This window comes from Odocoileus virginianus, chromosome 22 (genome assembly GCF_023699985.2).
Source record: "Odocoileus virginianus isolate 20LAN1187 ecotype Illinois chromosome 22, Ovbor_1.2, whole genome shotgun sequence".
Taxonomy (NCBI): domain Eukaryota; kingdom Metazoa; phylum Chordata; class Mammalia; order Artiodactyla; family Cervidae; genus Odocoileus; species Odocoileus virginianus.
The window spans coordinates 48,401,293-48,426,931 of NC_069695.1; the positions used below are offsets into that span (position 1 = coordinate 48,401,293).

Consider the following 25,639-nt stretch of genomic DNA (forward strand, 5'->3'; position numbering starts at 1 on the left):
TATACATATACACCCATAAGTAAAATCAAAACAGTTCAACAAAAATAAAGTAAAATAGATTGACCCGGTGAACAAAGGAAACCAAAAATTATATCTACCAGTTAAGAATAAAACTAACTAAAGCACAAACTGGAAAACAAAACTAAAGCAAGGTGCCAAGTGGGGAATAAAGCAATGAAAATAAGAAATATGTTGAGAGGAAAGGAAAGAAAGAAAAGATAGATGAGATATGCAAAGTTAAATAGAGGTAGATAAAGATTTATTTACATTAAAGATTAACTGCAAGGGGAAGAGAACAGTAGGAAAAGCAAACAAAGGAATAAATGTAGAAAAAATAATAATTAGTTTTAAAAAATTAAAATTAAAAAAAGAAAAGAAAAGAATAAAGGAAAAGTCCACAGAACTGCAAAAGCCCAATGTAAAGGCAGAGGTTTATGACCACAATAAAATATGTGACTGAGGGAAAAAAAGCCTAAAAACTTAGATTTCAGAGTGCCAATAAAATCGACAACTACAACTGAGGGGGAATAAAAATGGGGAAAAACAAACAAACAAAAAAGACATCCAAAAGAATCTACAGAACAAGTCAAAACATAAGGATAAATGTTTCTCTTGAGTCACTGCCGTCAGAGTCCTCTCCCGCGCTGGGAGTCACCGTCCCCCTCACCTCCCTGGGATGCCCTCCAGCTCTGTGCTGGTCTCTGGACCTGCTCTGGGGGCAGCTCAGACTCTAACCTGGTTCTACTCCTCTGTGTCCCTGTCTCCAACATCCGCGTCTCAGAACTAGTGTGTTTCCTTTTGTGGGAGCTCTCAGTGGCCTTTTCTATGTCCCACAGACGCAGAGCCTGTCTAACTGATCGTGTGAATCGGCAGCGTGTACAGCTGGTGGGAAGGTTTGGGTCTTCTTCCTTAGCCACGCTGCCCCTGGGTTTCAGTTGTGGTTTTATTTCCACCTCTGCATGTGGGTGGTCCACTGGGGTTTGCTCCTGGGGCTGCCCTGGAGGACTCGGGTTTGCCCCTGTGAGGGCCAGGCGTGGAGGTGATGCAGCTGCTTGGGTCGCAGGGGTTCCGGCAGCACCAGAAACTCAGGGGAGTTGGCGGCTAGGGCAGCAGGAAATACAGTGCTCCAGAAGGGTATGGCAGCCTGTATTGGTCAATACGCTCCGGTATTCTTGCCTGGAGGACTCCCCTGACAGAGAAGCCTGGCAGGCCAGTCTGCAGGGATGCAAAGAGTTGGACACGACCAAAACAATCCTGAGCGCATAGATGCAAGATTTTTTTTGGCCTGTGGCAGGTCTGCCCCAATGAGAGTTGAGCATGAAGGTGTCATGGATTGTCTCTGCTGCAGGAGTTATGGCCCTCTCAGAGTCTTTTTTCGAGCCCCTTGTAGCTGGCGATCAGAAGGCCCCTTTGGCCAGTCTTTCTCCGTAACTCCGCCCTTTCAGGCTCTTAGAGGGCTCCCTTGCCTGGGGTCCTTCTCTGTTGCTCAGCGCATCAGGCACATAGAGGGGCCCCCCCTGGCTGGGGTCCTACCCTGGAATTCAGTGCATCAGGTGTTGGATCGGCCAGCCTCTCTATTGTTCAGCTGCTGATGCTGGCATGTGGGGAGAGAGGCTATGGCGACGGTTCCACCCCCTAGTGTGACTCAGCAGTACCGCCTGGCTTCCGTGGCTGCCCGGCTTTCCTCCACGGGCATTCCCCACCACAGTCCCCTCCCTCATATCCCTTCCATCCGTCTCTCCACAGTCAACAGCAGCCCTCACCCCGGGATTGCTCCACAATCCCTCAACTTCAGCTCCTAGCCACTGCACCTTCCACGGGATCTGTGTCCCTGTCTGGGGTATGTATGGCTGAGGCAAGGACTGTCTGGTTTTCGTTCCATTTAAGATGCCACAGATCTGCTGTTTCACTCTCAGCCTTAAATGTTTCTCATCTGACTCAGACAATTGCCTCAATGTGGGGATCGGACCCCTGCTTCAGTTCTCAGCCCCTACTGAAGGCAGGTCCAGTCCTACTAACACTCCTGTTCCCCCAGCCCCCCCCCACCCCCCAGTTCCTTCCCCCTACCGAGTTTTGCGCGGGTCTATATATTCTTTTCCACTGGTCAGGTCCTGTCCGCTCTCAGCTGTTCTGCATGCACTTCTGTGTCTGAGGCTGTATTCCTGATGCATCACTGCAGACAGACGTACTCCACGTCCACCTACTCCTCCACCATCTTGTTCTCTCAAACCCAATTTTTGAACATATGCAATAAACTTACACAATCTGCCTCTACTCATTATTTTTACCCCCTAATATTCTAATCAAAATGTTGCCAAGGCTTTTCTATGTATCTTTCCCTAATTCCCCAAATATGTATTATCCATTCTCCCAGCTAGAGTAAATAATTTTTAACAAGCAAGTTGGTAAAGCTGACACATATATATATAATTCTTTCAACACCTAAATTATTGTTCTTGAAAAGCATTTGTAAAAAGTCAGTTTTAATCATTATTCACTCCAATCTACAGATTCAAAAAGATAAATTGATGGCACCAAGAAAATAACAGATGTCTAACCCAACAGCAACACTTAAAAATATACATTATATTCAGCAAAATATTCCTGAGAAAATAAAGACCTAAATGTAGAGCCAGACACTATAAAACTCTTACGTAAATTACAGTAAGATCCTGTTTGATCCACCTCCTAGAGTAATAAAAATAAAAAAACAAAAACAAATGGGACCTAATTAAACTTAAAAGCTTTTTCACACCTAAGGAAGTCATAAACAAGGTGAAAAGACAACCCTCAGAATGGGAGAAAATATTTGCAAATGAAGAAACTGACAAAGGATTAATCTCCAAAATATACAAGCAACTCATTATGACACTCAATATCGAAAAAACAACAGTCAATAAATGGGCAGAAGATCGGAACAGACATTTCTCCAAAGAAGACATACAGATGACCAGCAAACACACGAAAAGATGCTCAACGTCACTCATTATGAGAGAAATGCAAATCAAAACTACAGTGAGGTATCACCTCACACACCAGCGTAAAATAATCTACAAACAATAAATGCTTGAGAGGGTGTGCAGAAAAAGGAACCCTCTTGCACTGTTGGGGGGAATGTAAATTGATACAGCTACTTTGGAGAACAGTATGGAGGTGCCTTTAAAAAAATAAAACTACCATATGACCCAACAATCCCACTACTGGGCATGTACCCTGAGAAAAGTCACAGTTCAAAAATACACATGGCACCCCTATGTGCATTGCAGCACTATTTACAACAGACAAGACATGGAAGCAACCTAAATGTCCATGGACAGATGAACAGATGAAGATATGGTACATATATACAATGGAATATTCGAATATTACTTAGCCATAAAGGGAACAAAACTGGATCATTTATAGAGATGTGGATGAACCCAGAGTCTGTCACATGGAGTGAAGTCAGAAAAACAAATATTGTTTATTAACACACATATATATATGGAATCTAGAAAAATGGTACTGATGAATCTATTTGCAGAATTTGAGATGCAGACGTGGGGAACAAACTTGGGGACACAGCGGAAGGAAGGAGAAGGTGGGACTAAGAGACTGGGGTTGACATATATATACACCATCGTGTGTAAAATAAAATAGGGCTTCCATGGTAGCTCAGCTGGAAAAGAATCTGCCTGCAATGCAGGAGACCCCAGTTTGATCTCTGGCTTGAGAAGATCCTCTGGAGAAGGAAAAGGCTACCCACTCCAGTATTCCTGGACCTCCTTTGTGGCTCAGCTGGTAAAGAATCCACCTGCAATGCAGGAGACCTGTATTCCATCCCTGGGTTGGGAAGATCCCCTGGAGAAGGGAAAGACTACCCACTCCAGTATTCTGGTCTGGAGAATTCCATGGACTGTATAGTCCATGGGGTAACAAAGAGTCAGACACAACTGAGTGACTTTCACTCACTCACGTGTTAAAAAATTAGCTAGTGGGAACCTGCTGCCCAGCACAGAGAGCTCAACTCAGAGCTGTGATGAGCTAGAGGAGTGGGATTGAGGGGTGTGGGAGGGAGGCTCAAAAGGGAGGCAATATGTGTACACATATAGCTGATTCATTTCCCTGTATAGCAGAAACTAACAACAACCTTGTAAAGGAACTATACTGCACTAAAAAAAACAAATATTATATGATATTGCCTATATGCAGCATCACTTTGCCAACAAAGGCCCGTCTAGTCAAGGCTATGGTTTTTCCAGTGGTCATGTGTGGATGTGAGAGTTGGACTGTGAAGAAAGCTGAGTGCTGAAAAGTTGATGCTTTTGAACCATGGTATTGGAGAAGACTCTTGAGAGTCCCTTGGACTGCAAGGAGATCCAACCAGTCCATCCTGAAGGAGATCACTCCTGGGTGTTCATTGGAAGGACTGATGCTGAAGCTGAAACTCCAATACTTTGGCCACCTCATGCGAAGAGTTGACTCATTGGGAAAGACCCTGATGCTGGGAGGGATTGGGGATAACAGAGGATGAGATGGCTGAATGGCATCACCGACTCAATGGGCATGAGTTTGAGTAAAATCCAGGAGTTGGTGATGGACAGGGAGGCCTGGCGTGCTGCAGTCTATGGGGTTGCAAAGAGTCGGACACAACTGAGCAACTGAACTGAACTGATATGCAGAATCTAGAAAAACGGTACAAATGAACTTATTTACAAAACAGAGTCACAGATGTAAAAAACAAACTTACAGCTACCAGGGTGTAAGAAGCAGGAGGGATACATTTCGAGACTGAGACTGAGGTATACACACTGCTGAGTATAAACGAGAGAACTAGTAAGGACCAACTGCATGGATTCGTCTCAACAAGGGACTCGTCTCAATACTCTGTGATTGACCTATGCGGGAAAAGAATCTTAACAACAGTGGATACATGTATATCTGTAACTGATTTACTCTTCTGGATACCTGTAACTAACACAACATTGTAAATCAACTACACTCCAAGAAAAATTTTAAAAAACAAATAAGCAAGCAAATGAAATTAAAGCTGTGTTTCAATGTCCCATTCTTTACATATTTGATAAGCAACTTGGGATTTTTCAGTTTGGATAAAAGAGCCAAAAACAGGTCCAAAAAAAAATCTACTAGACACTTACTATGTGGGAAGCATCTGGTTTATGAGTAATTCATAATACATCCCATTCATTTATTCATATGTTCCATTCTTCCATTCATCCTTCTATAACTGTTGTGAGATTACAATAGGCCAAGATTTTTTACACACTAGAGAAGGAACAGTGAACAAACAGTGACAAATGTTGAGGCTTTTGGAATTCATAGTTTAGAGTAAGAAGAAGATAAGTAATCTAACACTTCCAATAAAATGTGATAAAAAGTCTGCACAGAACACTGGTCCCAAACGTGTGTGTGTTTGGTTATACTTGGGATATTTGTAAGCAGAGTTGTCCCATGAACAACCCAGGGCTTATGGACACCAACCATCCACTAGGTTAATGTGCATAACTTACATTTTGCTCTCTGCATCAGCAGATTCAACCAACCGTGGATTATGCAGTACTATAGCATGTACTATTGAAAAAAAAATCTGTATAGTGGACCCATGCAGTTCAAACACCACACCTTTTCTATTACTAAACCCTCTCTTCCCAGCCCAGGTTTGTACAAACTGCTTAGCTGCAAAGAACATTTCTTCCCCTAGAGATGTAATTAAACAAAACCATTATAACTTTGTAAGAATCATCATTTATTTACCTGGACATAAGTTGAATCAACAAATGAAGTATAACATTAAGGAAATTTATTTTACCCTTTGTATTTCAGTATCTTTTATATTATTTAAACATGATTAAAATAAATCAAACTAAGAGACAGAAACCAATAAGAGGAGCTCACAAAATACACACCTTGGACTGCGCATGACAGAAGATGAATCAATGATTTGGGGATTAACTTTCTCAGGTCATTTCCTTTTTTAACAATAAGGACACATTAATAATGATTATAATATCAATCCTGTCTTTTCTTTTTAAATGTTTCCTTCTTTTTCTTATAATAGATATTTGAGCCTTTACAGCTCACTGCTGTTTCAACATTCTGAGAATACTTAATGTGAAACTAAATCATGTTGCTCACATTTTAATTATACTTAAACAGTATTACTTTAGCACTTAATATAAGACACCTATTATTTGGCAAAAATATGTTGAATGTAATAGAACCTAACTTCTATATCTAGAGGCAAACTTTCTGAATTCACCTTACATTATTTTGAGAATAAAACTACATATATGAAGAACAGGAAGAATATTGTAACTATTTCAATTATTTGCACTTATTATGTTTCCCTATAACCTCAAGTAGGAAAGTATTTCCCACCGGTTCTCCAGTTTTCAGATAAAATATCTGACCAACATCAAAATCCAATCTTATATTGCAATGCCCATAAAGAACACATATGTGCCTTTGATTCTAAATATATATAGTGCTCCTAACTCAACACTTATCCACTTGACTCTATTATCCTCAATAATGGCAAAGTGTCCCCATGTAATCGATGCAACTTAGTTATAAAAAACTATCCAGTCTCAAGGTTTTGGTCCCAGGAGTAGAAGATTACTGAGGGAAAAACAGATGATAATACTTATGTGGCTAGAAGTCTTCCATGCAGCAATTAGTTTAGGTGGTTTAATGAAAAAACTACATTTTTTTTTAATTTGCTACCTCCATCAGTAAATACTGACTCAAATTATTTTAAAATACTTTAACATGACAGAATGAAGTAATACACCAAGCTTATAGTATTAACCTATATTTTAGGCCCCTATAGTCCATGGGGTCTCAAAAGAGTCAGACACAACTTAGCAACTGAACAAGAAAATGGATGAGGATAGAGAAATGGAGACCTAACAAGTAAAGGAAGTTTCATGTGGAGAATGGATAAATGCACAACAACTTTATATTAGAAACGTCCATTTGTGCTATGAATACTGCCAGCAGGCAGCTGGAAACATCACACCCAAGAGTAGATCAAAGAGTGTTTGGGGGTGAGATACAGTCTGTTCTATGGAATATATACCTTCTGCCCGCATGCCACAGAAGTCTTCCCAGAATGGAGGAGAGGCATCAAGTTGTTTTTCATTTTCTTTTTATTTCTTATAAGACCACACTATGAAGAGATGGACTTGGTCACTATAAACAGTACATGGACTGAAGCTGCATAGCTTAAATTGGAGATCACTACTGTTTTCTGATCCTGTTTTCACTTCTTTAATAAAAAAGGTCAGAAGTTTATAGAGTCTTTCCCAAAGTTTCCAAACCTGAAACAGCAGGCTTGAGATGTGCCAGGTAATTCAGTTATTGCCACGACTACAGTAAAACCACAGTGTATTCTGACACTGTAAGTTGCTTGGTAAATACATACATACCAATCTGTTAGTTGTTCAGTCATGTCTGACTCTGAGACTCCATGGACTTCTGACACGACTGAGCGACTGAACTGAATGAACTGAACTGGACGGTAGCCCACCAGGCTCCTCTGGCCATGGGATTCTCCAGGCAAGAACACTGGAGTGGGTCGCCATTCCCTTCTCCATGGGATCTTCCTGACCCCGGAATCTCACCCAGGTCTCCTGCATTGCAGGCAGACTCTTTTCGCTGGGAGCCACCAGGGAAGTGCCCCTAATACATAACCAAACACATTTCAGAGCACTTAACATAGTTTGGTAAATAAGTGAAGTGAAAGTCACCCAGCTATGTCTGACTCTTTGCACCCCCATAAACTATACAGTCCATGGAATTCTCCAGGCCAGAATACTGGAGTGGAGAGCCTTTCCCTTCTTCAGGGGATCTTCCCAACCCAGAGATTGAACTCAGGTCTCCTGCATTCCAGGCAGTCTTTTTACCACCTGAGACACTAGGGAAGCCCAAGAATACTGGAGTGGGTAGCCTATCCCTTCTTCAGGGGATCTTCCTGACCCAGGAATCCAACTGGGATCTCCTGCATTGCAGGCGGATTCTTTACCAATTGAGCAATGAGGGAAGCTTGGAAAATGGGCCTCATTAAATACATGCTATGATGGGGTTTGCTTGGTCAGTTTAGGTTTCTAATACCTAACATGAATAAATCTGCTTTTGTGTGTTTATTTAATAAAAAATAACACAAAGATTTCATCTTCTTGTTTACATAGCACCTGTGTGCACATGATACGTAACTTCAGTTATGTTCAACTCTTTCCAACCCTATGGACTGTAGCTCACCAGGCTCCTCTGTCCACAGGATTTAGGCAAAAATACTGAAGTGGGTTGTCATGCCCTCCCTCCTCCTGGGGATCTTTCCAACACAGGGATTGAACTCATGTCTCTTATGTCTCCTGCATTGGAAGGTGGGTTCTTTACCAGTAGCACCACCTGGGAAGCCCCTTATAAAGCACCCGCTAGTATTAGTCACTCAGTCATGTTCAACTTTTTGCAACCCCATGGACTACAGACTGCCAGGTTTCTCTATCCGTGGATTCTCCAGGCAAGAAGAGCAGAATGGGTAGCTATTCCCTTCTCCAAGGGATCTTCCTGACCCAGAGATCGAACCCACATCTCCTGCATTCAGGCAGATTCTTTAATATTTGAGCCACCAGTGAAACCCACCTAATATGTATCCAAAAAGTACTTCAATATACTCTTCTAAATTCTGTTGTGTTTAGAAAGATGACAGATTTTTATATGAAGGAATGCTTTGGGAGAATCTCTATGCTATAAGAAAGTTCTGGGAATTATTTAAATGCTCAGAATTCGTTACTTAACACAAGCATTTTGCCTTGATTACATGGAGAGATAATTACCCCTATTTACTGCCTTTTTCTACTGCTATTCTTCAAGTTCCTGTAACGTAATGACAACTAGTGATACACCACAGGTTCTCTTGCTTTGTCTGTGGTACAATGGCTGTAGCAGTGGCTACATATTATCATCGTGGGTAAAAACAAAAAATCCACTTGTCTATGATGAGTATAGTATCTCCCATCATACAGGTCAGTATGGAAATCTAAGGGTATTCTGGTTCTGAGGCTGAGTTTAGCTGTGGGTAATCTGTCCAGCGCTTTGCCCTATGATGGTTACTATACAAGAACTATGTCAGACACAGGCCCTTGGGGGATAATGTGACATAGAAAGTATATGAGCCTTAAAAGTCCCATGATCTATTCTGATCCACAGAATGCAAATTCTTCAGAAAGTTTCAAAATTCTTTAAGAAGTGTGAGGGGATGGTAAATTTATCAAAGGGTGATGCACACGAATCAATAGGGAATAATACAACTGGTGTTTGAACAAAGGTGAGCCTTGGGCAAATGGACTAGAATATAAATGGACTTTATTATAATAAATGGACTTTATTATAAGATTGTGGACACTCCTCTGCTGTGTGGTTGGATGAGATCATGAGAATGAGTTACATATTTGCATGTTCATTCAGTAACTGATTTCAAAAGAAACCCTGGTGATCCAAGTCTATACGTATCTTTGTTAAGGCATAGGTGTTACACCCATAACCAAACAACCCTTTTATACTTCATTTGATATGCATAAGTTTTACTTGATAATTTCTAATCTAAGAGGATTAATTAAATACAAAGGAAATTTCTGTCAAAAAATCCTGTCATAGAAAACTCATTTTGTATGGCTTGATGATGGCTTATAATAAATATATAGAAGGTTTTCTGTTTGTGAATGAGTTATCTGCTCAGGACAAAATCTGAGGTAGCTAAAAAGTATAAGGACTGAGAATGTCATGGATTGTTTTCAAACAAATAGTGAGTTCATATAATGAATGTCTTTGCTGGATCTAGAATCACTGACCTTAGGTACTAGGATCTTCCAACTAAAGCAAAGTGCAGATGGAGAATAATTACCAGGTTGGGAGACACTAATGTATTAAAAGTGAAGTTCAGTATATGGCATAGAAAATCTAAAAAACTACTAAATTTTACCTGGGAGGTAGTACTGAAAATGGTGTCACTCTGATTTTCTCTGAGAAACTATTTATTCTTCAATGATACTGACTTTTGGAGTTCAAGGTATCAGAAATACTTGACCTCATGGTCAATATTTTCTTAAAAAATTAAGTTTATTACATATCCTAATTGTTTTCTTTGTAGTTACCTAAAAGGAAATTATTCATATTTCTATACTGCATAAAAGTTTAGAATTTCTAAATTTTCTGTTCAGATATTGGTGGTGTTTTTTTGTCTCTTGACTGGACTCTAACCGATACACTTATTCAACAAATGTTATCACTTACTACTCATCCTGTTTCTTTACACCACATAATGGGACTTTAGAAATAAACCCTGATGGGTAACAAAAGCTACAATACCTAAAGCATTAATTGGCTATCTAAAAATAAAGACTATATCTTAAGGAGCATTGTATTTCAGTATTATTACGGTCATTACAAAGTAAAATGAATTCTAAAGGTACTACTACTGAGGTAACTGCTTAAACGTTCTCTGCGGCAAGATAGGGATCTTCTAGGATGTAAACCAACATACTAATTTCTTTATCAATAAACTCTTACTATATATATATACTTTTTGAGCTGAAGTAAACACCATACTTAGTTGCTTTCTATTCTGCAAATTCCTTATCTTACTGAAGGGTCAGCATCAATCTGCAATCCATGATTTGAATATCACGGTTTCAGACAATCTAATTGAGAATTGCATGGCTATTTATTGAAGACTTGAAATTTCTTTGCATAATTCTCTCTTCTTGCATAAGGAGCCTCTCTCTTCTTATGACTCTCTAAAGCCTTCTGATGATCTCAACGCTTATAGAATTCTAGCTATAACTACTGCTATTTTCAATCTTCAAATTTTTTTCTGTATTGTTTTTTTCTTTGAAACAGTTTCCTACCTATAGACTACTGCTCAATCAATTTCACTCACTTATAAATATGTTACTCTTTATTCCTCTATATATGATATTTTTGGCTAGCTCTTTGTCAGAAGGAGTCCATTTTTCAGTGGTTGTTATCCTAGTTTTTTTTTTTTATTTTTTTTGGTCACTGCTCTATTCTATTCCAGTTTTAATTAGCACCGTTTGGTTCGATTAGCGTCTGCAGCTGTTACTGAAGATGAAGTCGTGTGGTCCCACTGCACTTTCTCCCATTGTAATGGGCAGGCATTTTGGTAATTAGATTACTGTTTACTTCAGAACCTGAAACTGAGCAGTCATTGTCAACCTTCAGAAGCATCAGTATGAATTCACACAGTACCTGCCATCTGTTCTTTTCATGCAGTCATAACAGATAATTTCTGAAATTTAACTGCATTTCCATCATTTCACTGAATGGTATATAAAAACATCCAATAATAGTCATCAAGCAATACACCTACATTTTCTTCTTTTATGTACCTGTCTAATCAAATGCTAAAATGCTTGAAGCCTGTAAACAGTGTCAGCCTCATAAACAATCAAGTAGAAATTATTTCTCTGCTTTGGGAGAGCTGTTTTCGTGCAGAGCTCTCTCTACCCTAAGAGAAAACTGAACCTGAAGGAATACCAACTCCATCTCAGTTCCTCTTATGTGTTTACCCAGTTCCTATTTTAATAGAGGGTCCAAACAACCCACAATACATATTGCCAGATTTATAAATTCAAATTTAGAAGGTGTAGTATTTATTCTTTTTATCTTTCATGCAGCTATTTATTTAGAGCATAAGAAACCATTTTTCCTTTTTTTTTGATGGACAAAGTGTGCTATGAGCCATTCATAGACACATTTTACTCATAGAAACCTGCCTGGTTAGGTTCAGCTGGAAAAGATGGTCTCTCTGAAATCTTTCTCTGCTTGTTCAATCAAGTTATTCCCTCTTTTCCACTCTCAGCACCTTCGAGGGTGCTATCACAATGTGTTCAGAAACCCAGGCCAGCCCCTATGCTATTTTGTTTATCGAGTCTTTCCTGCGCCCTGCCTTCTTTTTTCCAGGTTATTCTGTCTAGGTCAACTAACTTGTATTTTTCTCAAGACACCCAGTCTTGCTTCTCAGGATTTTCTCTGTAATTCAAACCTATATCAAAGCAATTTATTTGGTATTTCCTATTATTACCTACACTTTTAATTGTCTATGAGATTTCCCTACCTAATCTACACAAGATTGCATGTATTTTCCAATTCCATTTATAAATCACATTCCAATGAACACAAATATATTCATAATGTTTGAATTGACAGCTATAAGAAAAATGTCCATGTATTAAGAAGCTGTTCATAACATCCTGTTTAAATTCTTATATGTTTCTTTGTGAAATGAGACAGTGTTAGCCAGTCATGTCCAACTGTTTTGACTCCAGGGACTGTAGCCCACCAGGATGCCCTGTCCATGGAATTCCCCAGGCAAGAACACTGGAGTGGTTTGTCATTTCCTTCTTTAGATCTTACTTTATGCAAGATGTTAAAATAGAGGTATATAAACAATATAAGTCACATGGACAGAGTCTATAAATTCAAAGTAAGAAGATGAAATGTTAATTTATTTTTATCTACTTTGTTACAAAAAGAATAAATGACAAGCAGACAAGCGGTGCAAGGTGCGGAGGTGTTGGAATTGTGTGAATCAGCTTGTTTTAATAACTTGTGTTTGGAGGCAGTTGCTTGTCAATTTATATTCTTGAAGATTCACACCATTTAAATGTTGCTTAGAATTTCACCAGGTGCACAAACCCTCTCAAGTAGAATCAATTAAAAGTGCATTAGGGCCCTTTCATTTATCAACAGCCATGGGGTCTCATGGGAGCCAGAACTCAGGACAGTAACTGTTTAAAAAAAAACACTTGTTCACCTCTATTTTAATGTGATAATTTAAAAGGACCATCTCATTAAATATACCATTTTTCACTATTTTGAGGTTTGGGGTTTGACATTTTTATATAAAATTAAATTTATGAAATAGGAATATATTAAATACACAGAAGATCAGTATTTTCCTATTTTTGTCTAGGCAAGTTCTTTATGCTTTATGAGCTATGTATAGTTGTATTTTAATTTGTTATTTTTATTATTTTGGCATTTATCCTGCTTGGTGTTCTCTGAGCTTCTATGATCTTGGATCTGTGGTTTGATACCTGAAATTAATTTTGGGAAATCCTCAGACACTATTTTATCATATGTTTCTTCTTTTCCTTTCTCTCTTCTCCTCCTGTATTCCCATAACCAGTATAGTAAGCCTTTTGCAGTTAATCTCCTAGTCCTTGGATCTGTTCTAGCTTTTACAATTTTTGTTCTCTTTACTTTCAGGTTTGAGGATTTTTTTCATACAGTCTCCAGATCAGAGATTCTTTGCTATGTCCAGTCTACTAATCAGTAATAAGCCCATGAAATGCGTTCATTTATTCTATATATATTTATAAATCTCTAGTATATCTTTTTGGTTCTTTCTTAGGATCCTTACCTCTCTCACCTGTCTTTGTATGCCGTCTACTTATTATAGGAGAGCCCTCACTCTATTAATCATAATTGTTTGAAATCTCTGCTTTGATAACTCCTAACATCCCTACCATATCTGTTTCTGATGCTTGCTCTGCCTCTTCACATTGTGTTTTTTGCTTTTGGTTTGCCTTATAATTTTTTATTGCTCACTGGACATGATGAACTGGTAAATTCTCCAGGTAAGAATACTGGAGTGGGTAGCCATTCCCTTCTCAAGGGGATCTTCCCAACCCAGGTATCAAACTTGGGTCTCCTGCATTGCAGGCAGATTCTTTCCTTCTGAGTCACCATGGAAGCCCATAAATAAGCCTTTAGTTACATGGTGATAAGATGTGCAAGGGGCTTCCCTGGTAGCTCAGCTGGTGAAGAATCTGCCTGAAATGCAGAAGACGCCAGTTTGACCCCTGGGTTGGGAAGATCCCCTGGAGAAGGGCATGGCAACCCACTCCAGTATTCATGCCTGGAGAATCCCCATGGAGAGAGGAGCCTGGCAGGCTGTAGTCCACAGGGTCAAAAAGAATCAGACACGACCGGGTGACTAAGCGCAACAGCAAGATACGCGTGGAGGGGACGCATTCTATAATCCTGCAGCCAGGTCTCAGGCACCAGTGAGCCTGACAGGCCTCTGGAATGTAAGACTCAGTTTCTGAGGCTTTTCCTCCCCACTCAGCTGGGACAGGAAGACTGGAGGTGGCTGTTGCCTTCCTGAAGGTACAGGAGGGTCAGATAACACCCAGCAGTCGGGAGCTAACCAGTTTCTCCTGAGGGCAGGATTTGATAGGAAGAAGAGTGCCCCAGGTATATTTTGAACATTTCCTTTTCCCCTTCCCCCTAGGAAGTCAGAGGGGAACCTGGTCAAGCTCCAGAGGTCAATCTCACAATACTATCTGAGCCTTCCTGTGCCTGGGTTTCCCTGGTGTTTAAAACTTGAGTTTACTGCACTGAACTTGCAACAACTCAAGTACAATGCCCCAACCCGGTTCTGAGAATGTTTCTGCCTCTGCATCTCTGTTCTGAGAAGCCCTGACTCATCACAGTCGTCAATTTCTTCAGTCTTGGGGGCAGTTATTTGACCTCACCTCTTTCCTTTCTTGTTGTTCAGTTGCTAAGTTGTGTCCAATTCTTTGAGACCCCATGCACTGAAGCACTTTAGGATGGACTGGTTGGATCTCCTCACTGTCCAAGGGACTCTCAAGAGTCTTCTCCAGCACCACAGTGCCAAAGCATCAGTTCAGTGCTCAGCCTTCTTTATGGTCCAACTCTCACACCCGTACATGGCTACTTTTCTTACAGAACCAAAGAAGAGTTGCTGATTTTTCCAGTCTGTTCAGCTCTCTGCTTATTGTTAGGATAAAGTGGCCCCTTCCAAGCTCGTTACATGAAGAACTGGAAAGCAGGAGTCTGCCATTTGATTTTATTTTTAAAATTTTAATCTTTACATGAGATTTGGCCATAAGGTTTTCATCATAAAATTTAAGTTGGCATCATTCACTGAAGTACAACTTCTAATTAGATATACTGATTTATCAAGTGAAGATTGCTCCCCGACTCTCCAGGACTACACTTTGCTTTCACATGGATTTCTATTAATATCATCTGAAATAACCAGGGTCCTTGGCCACATTATTACTTCTTTTTGTGTTGGCAAATAAAAACAGACTATGAAATGGTTGCATGACTCAATGTTTACTAAATATTATTGAATCTGGATTGCGTTCCTCAAGTGGGAGAATTTATGGCATGTAAATTATACCTCAGTAAAGTTGTTTTAAAAAGTCAAGAAACAAAAAATTTCATTGGATACACCAGGGGTCTCCAACCTCCAGGATCTGATGCCTGATGATCTGAGGTGGAGCTGATGTAATGATGATAGGAATAAAGTGCACAACAAACGCAGTGTGCTTGAATCATCCCTAAACCATCCCCTGACCCCTCCCCATGGAAAAATTGTCATCCATGAAACTGGTCCCTAGTGCCAAAAAGGTTGGGGACCACTGGTATACACATTTGTTTTTCTCTTTAAATATCATCCTCATAGCTTGAGAAGTCAGTGTTTCATTTTACATAACAAGTATTTTTTTTCTAAATGTAGACATGCATTAGGAATCACTGGAATGACCAGAAATTATTATTTGAATGTTAAGGAATTTAGTTTTTTATTTGCAGAAAAAGTAAAAATTAACTACTTTTAAAGCTACAGAAAAAATGTCATGCCTACTAATCCTTCACCAGTTTTTCTAGAAATCTTACCTTGGTACAACTAGTAAACAGAATTTTTCAATAAAGATAAGGAGACTGAATGTGTGTCTTTAAGAAGCTTTACAGTCTTTGAATTAGTATTAAGGAGGGATTTTTAAAACTTAATCTAATTTTAGAATGGAAATTACAATAAAACTAATATAACATGAAGTATTCAACTATCTTTTTTAAGACATATCAACTGTAAAATTAATATCAAGAGGAAAAGCTGATACTTTGCTGACAGCTCTGATTTTCCATTTAATAATTAACTTTTAAGAAAGTCATATTTTATTAAAGTGACTAATTAATTGACTATACTCCTTTCCTAATAGCACAGGAATCACAGGAATTAAAAAGGAGATAAGAGTTTTTTAAGTAAAAGGAACACATGAGTGGTGATAGGGTCTTTGAAGTCAATTTAAATGTAAATATGCATCAAAATATTGATCTCTTTGTTAAACCAGAAATGATGGAGATTTTCTGCTCTTGGTATTAAAAACCAAGCTTAATGAGAATGGTGAACATACTATACGAAGATTTAAGATTAATCGTATCCAAAAATCCCTTTTATCTTTTCCACTGAATTCAAATCTCTAGCAAAACATTTTTTAATAGGGGTAGGCAAACTGCATGTAAGACAGCCACATCCTACTATTTTACTGGTCCCATTAGTATCAGAGCTAGTTTTTCTCTTTAATGTCAACTACAAACTGGCGCCTGCCAAGGGCATTTGCCATCTGCCTCTGCAGGAGCAGAATCTTGTGCGGCTGCAGCTGTTGACCTTCAACACCCCGAGGGAGTTCAGGTGGAGAGGAAGGCACTCTGCTCCAAGGGAACTGGTGGAACAGGTCTTTAGAGAGATATTTTCAGGAGATGATTTCCTGATCCTAATCCTTGCATCTCTTCATATCTAGAAAAGCACTAAATTCCTTCATGGAGACAGGAGCTCCTCATCACTAGCAAAAAGCCTTTCCTAAAATAAGGGCATGATTGCACTGAACTCTCCCTTCACCAAAATCTTTCCTATTGACCTTCCCCCACTGTCTCTGAGGTGCTGTCTCTTGGGCTGCAGTCCTCATTTTGCCCCAAATAAAACTAGACCTCTCACACTGTTCATCTTTTTAGTCAACATTCACATTATGTTTTATGCCTCATGATTAAATCAAATTGGTATATCCTAGTGTCTAGGGTCTTGACACAAGATTCAGCATTTGTTTTTTAATCCCAGTTATATAAATAGTATTTTATATGTGCTGACCTAATTCACTTGTATCTATAAGGAATGGCAATTCCTTCCATTAATAGGGATTTGCAACTATACTGAAAATTAAATGGTATTAACCAACAGAATAGAAATGGGTATTTTTAGTAGATTCCAGAGGAAAAAAGTGTTAGTCGTGATAGTTGAGATTTATCGGCTAGAATGAATCCTCTTGATACGACAAACAGGAAATTATTCAGGTTTGACTTGAGTTTCCCTTCTGAGGGGTAATTTTTCCAGAGAAACAGAATCTGTGAAGTTTTAGTGCATTTTCATAAATTTGTATTATTGCCAGTTTCCCATAGTGACTGAATATGGAATTTAAAGATATCACATGTAATCTAACTCAAAATCTAAAGCCCCATAAAAATATAAATTTTCATATTATTGTTTTATGAACTTGTTAGAGAACTACTATCATCTGATTGTAAGTGTTGTATCTTTTGAGATATCAACAGTAACACCTAACTAGGATAGGTGTACCTTCAAGCGGGGAGGGAACCCTCCCTCAAATAAGAAAACAAGAAAGAGCATTTTACAGTGAAAATCTCTCGCAGATTGGCAGTCCACTCCTGGCAAAGTAGTTTCATGATGTTGACAGGAAATCAGGCTTCCAAATGTCTGCATCTCTATAATCTCTGATAGCTGCTAGACACAGAGCTGTTGTGTGTCTGTCTCAGAGAAGGAGGTGGGAAATGCAAAAGAAGGTGCCCTATTCTAAGGCACCTTCTCAGGACCACTCCTGACAATGGTACAGACTTCTCAGAGGCCAGATTTTAGGCACGGGCCACAGGGAACAGCGAGTAGTCTGGAAATTCTGCCTTCATTAAGTGGTAATGCACAGGAGTAAGAGCTGGGATGTTACTGCTACTAAAGAAAGTGAAAAGGGATACTGAGAGGAAACAGCAGTCTGACACAACCAAAATATGTCTTCTCTTAGTATCTGTTGTTCTTGCTGAGTCATGTCCAACTCTTTCAGACCCCATGGACTGCAGCATGCCAGGCTTCCCTGTCCTTCATTATTTCCAAATTTGCTCAAATTCACATTCACTGAATTGGTGATGCCATCCAACTATCTCATCGTCTGCTGCCCTCTTCTTTTGTTATACAGTAGTGGTAAACTTAATCAAAACTTATTCAAACCCACTAAGGAATTATTTCTTCCACTTTGGCATTTTTAAAATTAATGTTAAAATGCCATAATCACAACTAACATTTGAGATGGTTCCAGATTTTCCACATCAGTTATAAACCCCCACATTTTGTTATCAAAGAATTTCACTACCTCCACTTAAATAGTAACTTTCTCTCCCTTTCAATTCAAAATGGAAATGTCATCTCTCACAAACAATCTCTACGAAAACATTTCCCTATGAGCCAGAATGTGCCCTCTTTGCTCTCTGAGGTCTCTGTCTCTCTCTGGATGCTTTAACTAGAGAGATGTGTCTATATGGGGGAATTATCAACGCATACACTTTTCAAGGCTGTGATTTTCTTGCCCTTTTCTTTGAAAATGAATGTATTCTGAACAATCATGCCTATTTGTTTACATAGCAGAGAATGGGTTCCTGATTCCTTCAAGTTTGTTCTGCTATCTTTGCCTTTAACTTAGTCACAAAGCAGAGTATTTTGCATTATTGTGCTCAGTTTTTATAGAATAAAATGGAAAAAAAAATGAACAGGGTCTGAGCTTTTTCTATCATTCCTCAGCACTGAAGTTCAGTAAATCCAACATGTGAATTTTTTTGTGCACATAAGACAGTACCCCAGGGTCTGCAAATGTCCAAGCAGGCAAAGTAAACCTAAGTAATCCAAGTAAACCCTACTAGCTGGGTTACTCTGCAGATCTGCTACAAGAAAACAGGTGATAGAAATATCTGTGAACTAAATTTAAGAATATATACTTTGTGATATAGAGTGCCACTTAGCATGATCAGCATTTTATTACTCTTCTTGATAGTCGGCTTATAATTGTGCATGTATTCCTCTGTATACCTATATGCATAGGGACATTATATATATCATATATTTAATATTTATTAGCTGATTCCCTGGGGGCTCTTAAGAATATATTACATCAGCCTATATTTGCAGGTGGCTTACATGTTTCCCTCAAGGATACTTCCTATGATAAGATTAAACATATAAATAAATGCATCTTCTAGAAAATAGGTAAGTTGATGAGTATTTAAAAGCAAATAAATACAAAAGTATGTTCATCTTATATATATGTAAGTATGTAAACATTTGGCAAATTTACTGTATTCATATAAGAACAATATTTGATAGATAACTACAGCTATAGAGAAAGGTAAACTATGTGTGAGCAGAAAAGTTTCCAAGGAGAATGGCTCATGTGTATCAATACTTATGTATATGTTGGGAAGGTGAGGGAGCACGCTAGCAAGGTCCCTGCATAAGGTATGGGTTCTTGCCCACATTCTAGGAACAAGCCATACAGAATAGTTACCAAGATGTAACTTGGAGCCTCATTTTCCAATTTGCAAAATGAGATGGATTGACTTACTCTGAATGATTTCTAATTTTTTAAAAAATATATATGATCGTTAAGAAGGGACAACCACAGAAAAGCAAAAACAAAGAAAGATGCCACTTCTTGAATCAATTTTAGATCTAATGATTTCTCAATGGAGACAGCCATCTATATTCAGAGTAAGAGTATAAGCCAAGATTTTGAGAACTTGATATAACTTTTTATAAGTCTTCATTATACATATGGACTCAGACTAAGTCAATTTACATATGCAACACAGTACAACTATTAATAAAATTATAGCATGCCTGCAGCACCTACCACCTCTAAAGAGGTGTCAACTCTTAAATACTTCATCATTTTAATTAAACAAAAAAGTGGTTCTTATGCCTTTGTGATTCCTGCAGATACACTGGGTTCTAAAATTTAGCCAAACTGTACATTCTTTGTTGAGGGTCTTTTTTGACTTTTTTTCCCTTACATTTTTATACTTCTTTGAATCTCACACTTTATAGGTCCCTTAAAGAAAGTGAGTCAGTAAGAATTTTTTCAACCAGTGACACTGACACAATATGGAATGTAGATTGTCTGACAATTATATATTCAAGTATGAAGATTTATGTAAGAAAACAGCCTACCCAGACATTAGAATATTATTATTCTAATTCAGAGATTAGAATAATAGAATTCTATCAACTCCACATCCTCATGTCCCATAATAATGAGCAGTTTTTGAAAGCAATGAAGAGAAATGCAGGGGTCCCAGAAGAAGAAGTGAAAGAGAAAGGGTCTGAGAAAGTATTTGAAGATATTGTAGTTGAAAACGTCCCTAACATGGGAAAAGAAACAGCCACTCAAGTACAGGAAGCACAGAGAGTCCCATACAGGATAAGCCCAAGGAGAAATATGCGAAGATGCATATTAATCAAATTTTAAAAAATTAAATTCAAGGAAAAAATATGTAAAGCAGCAAAGGAAAAACAAAAATATACAAGGGAACCTCCATAAGGTAATCAGCTGATTTTTCAGCAGAAACTGCAGGCCAGAAAGGAGTGGTGGGATTAAAGTGATGAAACAGAAACACCTACAACCAAAATTACTCTACCCAACAAAGACCTCATTCAGATTCAGAGAAATTAAAAGCTTTATGGACAAGCAAAATTCAAGAGAATACAACACCATCACATCGTGTTTATAACAAATACTAAATGAATTTCTCTAGATGAGAAACAAAAGAGAAGAAAAAGACCCACAAAACAATCCCAAAACAATTTAAAAATGGTAATAGGAACATGCATATCAATAATAACAATGAATATAAACAGATTAAATGCTCCAACCAAAATGGAATTGACACAAAACAAAATGGATACAAAAACAAGACTTGTATACCTGCTGTCTACAAGACATAGGGAGTTCATACCTAGGGACACATACAGAAAGAAAGTGAGGGAATGGAAAAAAGATATTTCATGCAAATATCAAAAGAACGCTGGAATAGCAATACTCAAATCAGACAAAATAGGCTTTAAGATAAAGACTGTTACAAAAGACAAGAAAGGCCACTGTATAACGATCAAGGGATCAATCCTAGAAGAAGACATAACAATTGTAAATACCTATGTACCCAACACAGGAGCACCTCAGTACATAAGGCAAATGCTAGCAGCCAAACCAGGGTAAATGGACAGTAACACAATAATAGTGAGGGACTTTAACACCCCATCACACCACTGGACAGATCATCCAATCAGAAAATAAATAGGGGAACACAACAGACCAGATAGACTCAATTGATACTTAAAGGACATTTGTGAAAGTGGCAGAACATATTTTCCTCTCAAGTGCACATGGAACATTCTCTAGGATAGATCATATCTAGGATCACAAATCAAGCCTTGGTAAATTTAAGAAAATTGAAATCATATCAAGCATCTGTTCCAACAGCAACACTATGCAATTAGAAATCAATCATAGGAAAAATATAAAAAACACAAACACATGGAGGCTAAGCAATACACTACTAAATAAAAGCTAATTTTATTCTTCAGAGATCACTGAAGAAATCAAAGAGGAAGTAAAAAATACAGAAAATGAAAACAGATAATGAAAAGACAACAACCCAGTACCTATGGGATACAGCGAAAGCAGTTCAAAAAAGCAAGTTTATAGCAATACAATCTCACCTCAAGAAACAGTAACTGTCTCAAATAAACAACCTAAACTTACACCTAAAGCAACTAGAGAAAGAACATAAAACAAAACCCCGAAGTTAGCAGAAAAAACCATAAAAATCACAGAAGAAATAAATGAAATATAAATGAAGAAAACAATAGCAGAGATCAATAAAGATAAAAGTTGATTATTTGAGAGAAGATATGCATAACTGATAAACCTTTAGCCAGACTCATTAAGAAGAAAATGGAGAGGATTCAAATCAATAATATTAGAAGTGAAAAAGGAGAAATCACAACTGACACTGCACAACGGATCATAGGAGGCTACTACAAGCGATTATATGCCAATAAAATGGACAACCTGAAAGAAATTGACAAATTCTTAGAAAGGTACAACCTTCCAAGACTGAATAAGGAAATAAAAATATAAACAGACAAATCACAAGTAATGAATTTGAAACTGTGATTAAAAAAATCTTCCAACAAACAAAAGTGCAGGACCAGATGGCTTCACAGGCAAATTCTATCATGTTGAGAAGGGCTAACACCTACCCTTCTCAAACTCTTCTAAAAATTTACAGGAGGAGGAACATTCCCAAACTCATTCTTCAAGGCCACCATCACCCTGATACCAAAACCAGACAAAGGTATCACAGAAAAAGAAATTACAGAAAATAATCACTAATGAACACAGATGCAAAAATACTCAACAAAATTCTAGCAAACAGAATCCAATAACATATTAAAATTATGATATACCATGATCAAGTGGGATTTGTCCCAGGGATGCAAAGACTCTTCAATATATGGAAAGCAATGTGATAAACTATATTAACAAATTAAAGAATGAAAAGCATATAATCATCTCTGCAGATGCAGAAAAAGCTTTTGATAAAATTCAATGCTTATTTATGATTTAAAGAAGAACTTTTCAGAAAGTAGGCATAAAGGGAACATACCTCAACATAATAAAGGCCATATGACAAATCCACAGCTAACAACATTCTCAAAAAAACTGAAAGCATTTCCTATATGGTAAGGAAATAAACAAGGATGTACACTCTAGCCACTATTATTCAACATAGTTTTAGAAGTCCTAGCCATGGCAATCAGAAGAACAAGACTAAAGAAGACATAAAACTGTCAGTGTTTGCAGGTGACATGCTACTATCCACAGAAAATCCTAAAGATGCTATAAGAAAACTACTACAGCTCAATGAATTTGGTAAAGTTGTAGGATACAAAATTAAAACACAAAAATCTCCGGCATTTCTATACAAGAACAAAAGATCAGAAAGAGAAATTAAGGAAACCATCACATTTACCATTGCAACAGAAGGAATCAAATATCTAGTAATAAACCTACCTACAGAGGCAAAAGACCTGTATTCTAAAAATTATAAAACACTAATGAAAGGAATCAAAGATGACACAGATAGAAATATATACCACGTTCCTGGCCTAGAGGAATCAATATTGTGAAAATGACTATACCACCCAAAGTGATCTATAGATTTAATGCAATCCCTATCAAACTACCAATGGCATTTTTTACATTAGAACAAACATTTTTTACAATTTGTATGGAAACATAGAAAACTCCAAATAGCCAAAGCAATCTTGAGTAAGAAAAAATAGAGCTGGACAAATCAGGCTCCCTGACTTCAGGCTATACTAGAATGATACAGTAATCAAGAGAGTATGGACAGAAATACAGATCAATGGAATTGGATAGAAAGTTCAGAGATAGCACCATGGTCACCTAATCTATAACAAAGGAGGCAAGAATATACAATGGAAAACAGTTTCTTGAATCAGTTGTGCTGGGAAAACTGGACTGCTATATGCAAAATAATGAAATTAGAACACTAACACCATACACAAAAATAAACTCAAAATAGACTAAAGACCTAAATATAAGTCTGGACACTACAGTACTCTTAGATGAAAACATAGGAAAAGCACTCTTTGACATAAACCACAGCAAGGTCTTTTTCAAAGTAATGAAAAATAAAAAGAAAAATAAACAAATGGGACTAATTAAACTTAAAAGCTTCAGCTCAGCAAAGGAAACCATAAACAAGATGAAAAGCAACCCTCAGAATGGAAGAAAACATTTGCAAATGAAGCAAGTGACAAAGAATTAATCTCCAAAGTATATAAACAGCTCATACAGCCCAGTATCAAAACAAACAAGCCAATGAAACAATGGCACAGCAGAAGCCAACACAATGCTGCAATTTCCCCCAATTAAAAAATAAATTTAAAAAAGAAAAAAGAAATGGGCAGAAGACCTAGACATTTCTCCAAAGAAGACATACAGATGGCCAAGAGGCACATGAAAAGATGCTCAACATCATTAATTATTAGAGAAAGGCAAATCAAAATGACAGTGAGGTATCATCTCACACTACTCAGAATGGCCATCATCAAAAAGATCTACAAACAATAAATGCTGGAGAGTGTGTGGAGAAAAGGGAACCCTTTTATACTGTTGGTGGGAATCTAAACTGATACACCACTACAGAGAAGAGTATGGAGGTTCCTTGAAAAACTAAGACTATTATTTGACCCAGCAATCCCACTACCGGGCATATACCCTGAAAAAAACCAGAAAGCAAAAGATACATGTATCCCAATGTTCACTGCAGCAATATTTACAATAGCCAGGACATGAAAGCAATCTAAATGTCCATTAACAGGTTCATGGATAAAGAAGATGTATAACATATATATAATGGATACTACAGAGAATGAAACTGGGTCATCGGTACAGATGTGGATGGAACTAGAATCTGTTATACAAAGTGAAGTAAGTCAGAAACAGAAAAACAAATATCCTACATTAACTCATGTATGTGGAATCTAAAAAAAGTGGTACAGATGAATCTATTTGTAGCGCAGGATTAGAGACACAGACATGGAGAACAGATGTGGGGTGGGAAGGGGGATGTGGGATGAACTGGGAGATTAGGGCTGACATATATACCCTACCGTGCGCAAAGCTGATAGCTAATGGGAACCATCTGCACAGTATAGGGGGCTCAGTTCAATGCCCTGTGATGACCTGGGTCGGAATTGAGGGGAGGGGGCTCAAAGAGAGGGGATATACACGTACATACAGCTGATTTACTTTGGGGGACAGCGGAAACTAACACATTATAAGGCAAGTATATGCCAATTAAAAAAAAAAAAACATTTAACAAAAGAAGGCATGGATATCTTCAGGCAGCATCACTGAGAGGCTCACTCTGATCAGCAAGATCACAAGGAAGTAAGAGGAGTCAAGGAATTTGGGAACTTTTCACGCAGACCACAGGCTGAAGTTTTAGGTCATTTTTCAGCACAACCAGGGACATGAGGGTATCCTAGCTGAACTGGACTTTAGAGACCATTTGTCCCCCATAATTTAAGGTGTATAGTATGAACACAAAGGCCAAGGGAAAGTAAATGACCCATGCAAACTTCAAGCATTGTGTGGGTTTGCAGCTTCACTTAGACTGGAGCTCGGTGCTCTTTCACTCTTTCTCCAACTACCAACTTTAGAAGTCACCTCTCTCTTCGCGAGACCACAGTAAATCTTTATATTGAATGCTTCTTGTGTGCATTTGTTTTTTTTGTTCTAGTTCGATCATGCGAATTACTGGAATGAGGAATTTTGAAAAGTCAAAAGTAAAAAGACAAAATTAAGCTCTTTGTGTGTGTGTGTGTGTGTGCGCGCGCACGTGCACGCACACACACACTTGTATGTATCAGTCCTTCAACTGACTAGTGAAGTTAAACCTCTTGAAGAAAACTGTGTTCCTTCCAGTTTCAGTCTGCATGGTCTTACACATAAGTGTGAGCACATGTGTGTGTGAGAGAGCATGTGTGCTAAGAGGTAAATAAATAATCTATGGCCATACCACCGTGAAGGAAATCAACCCTTTGGAAGGATTTTTCAATCATTGGAAGGACTTACACTGAAGCTAAAGCTCCAGTCCT

The 25,639-nt window shown here is 38.1% G+C and overlaps 1 long non-coding RNA gene across 1 annotated transcript; it reads left to right on the forward strand.

Moving 5' to 3' along the window:
- The first annotated feature begins 1,540 nt into the window (after positions 1–1,540).
- LOC139030452 (uncharacterized) lies at positions 1,541–2,270 on the forward strand. The gene is made up of 2 exons (XR_011482821.1): positions 1,541–1,840; positions 2,109–2,270. It is a non-coding gene; the product is annotated as an uncharacterized lncRNA (long non-coding RNA).
- The last annotated feature ends 23,369 nt before the right edge of the window (positions 2,271–25,639 follow it).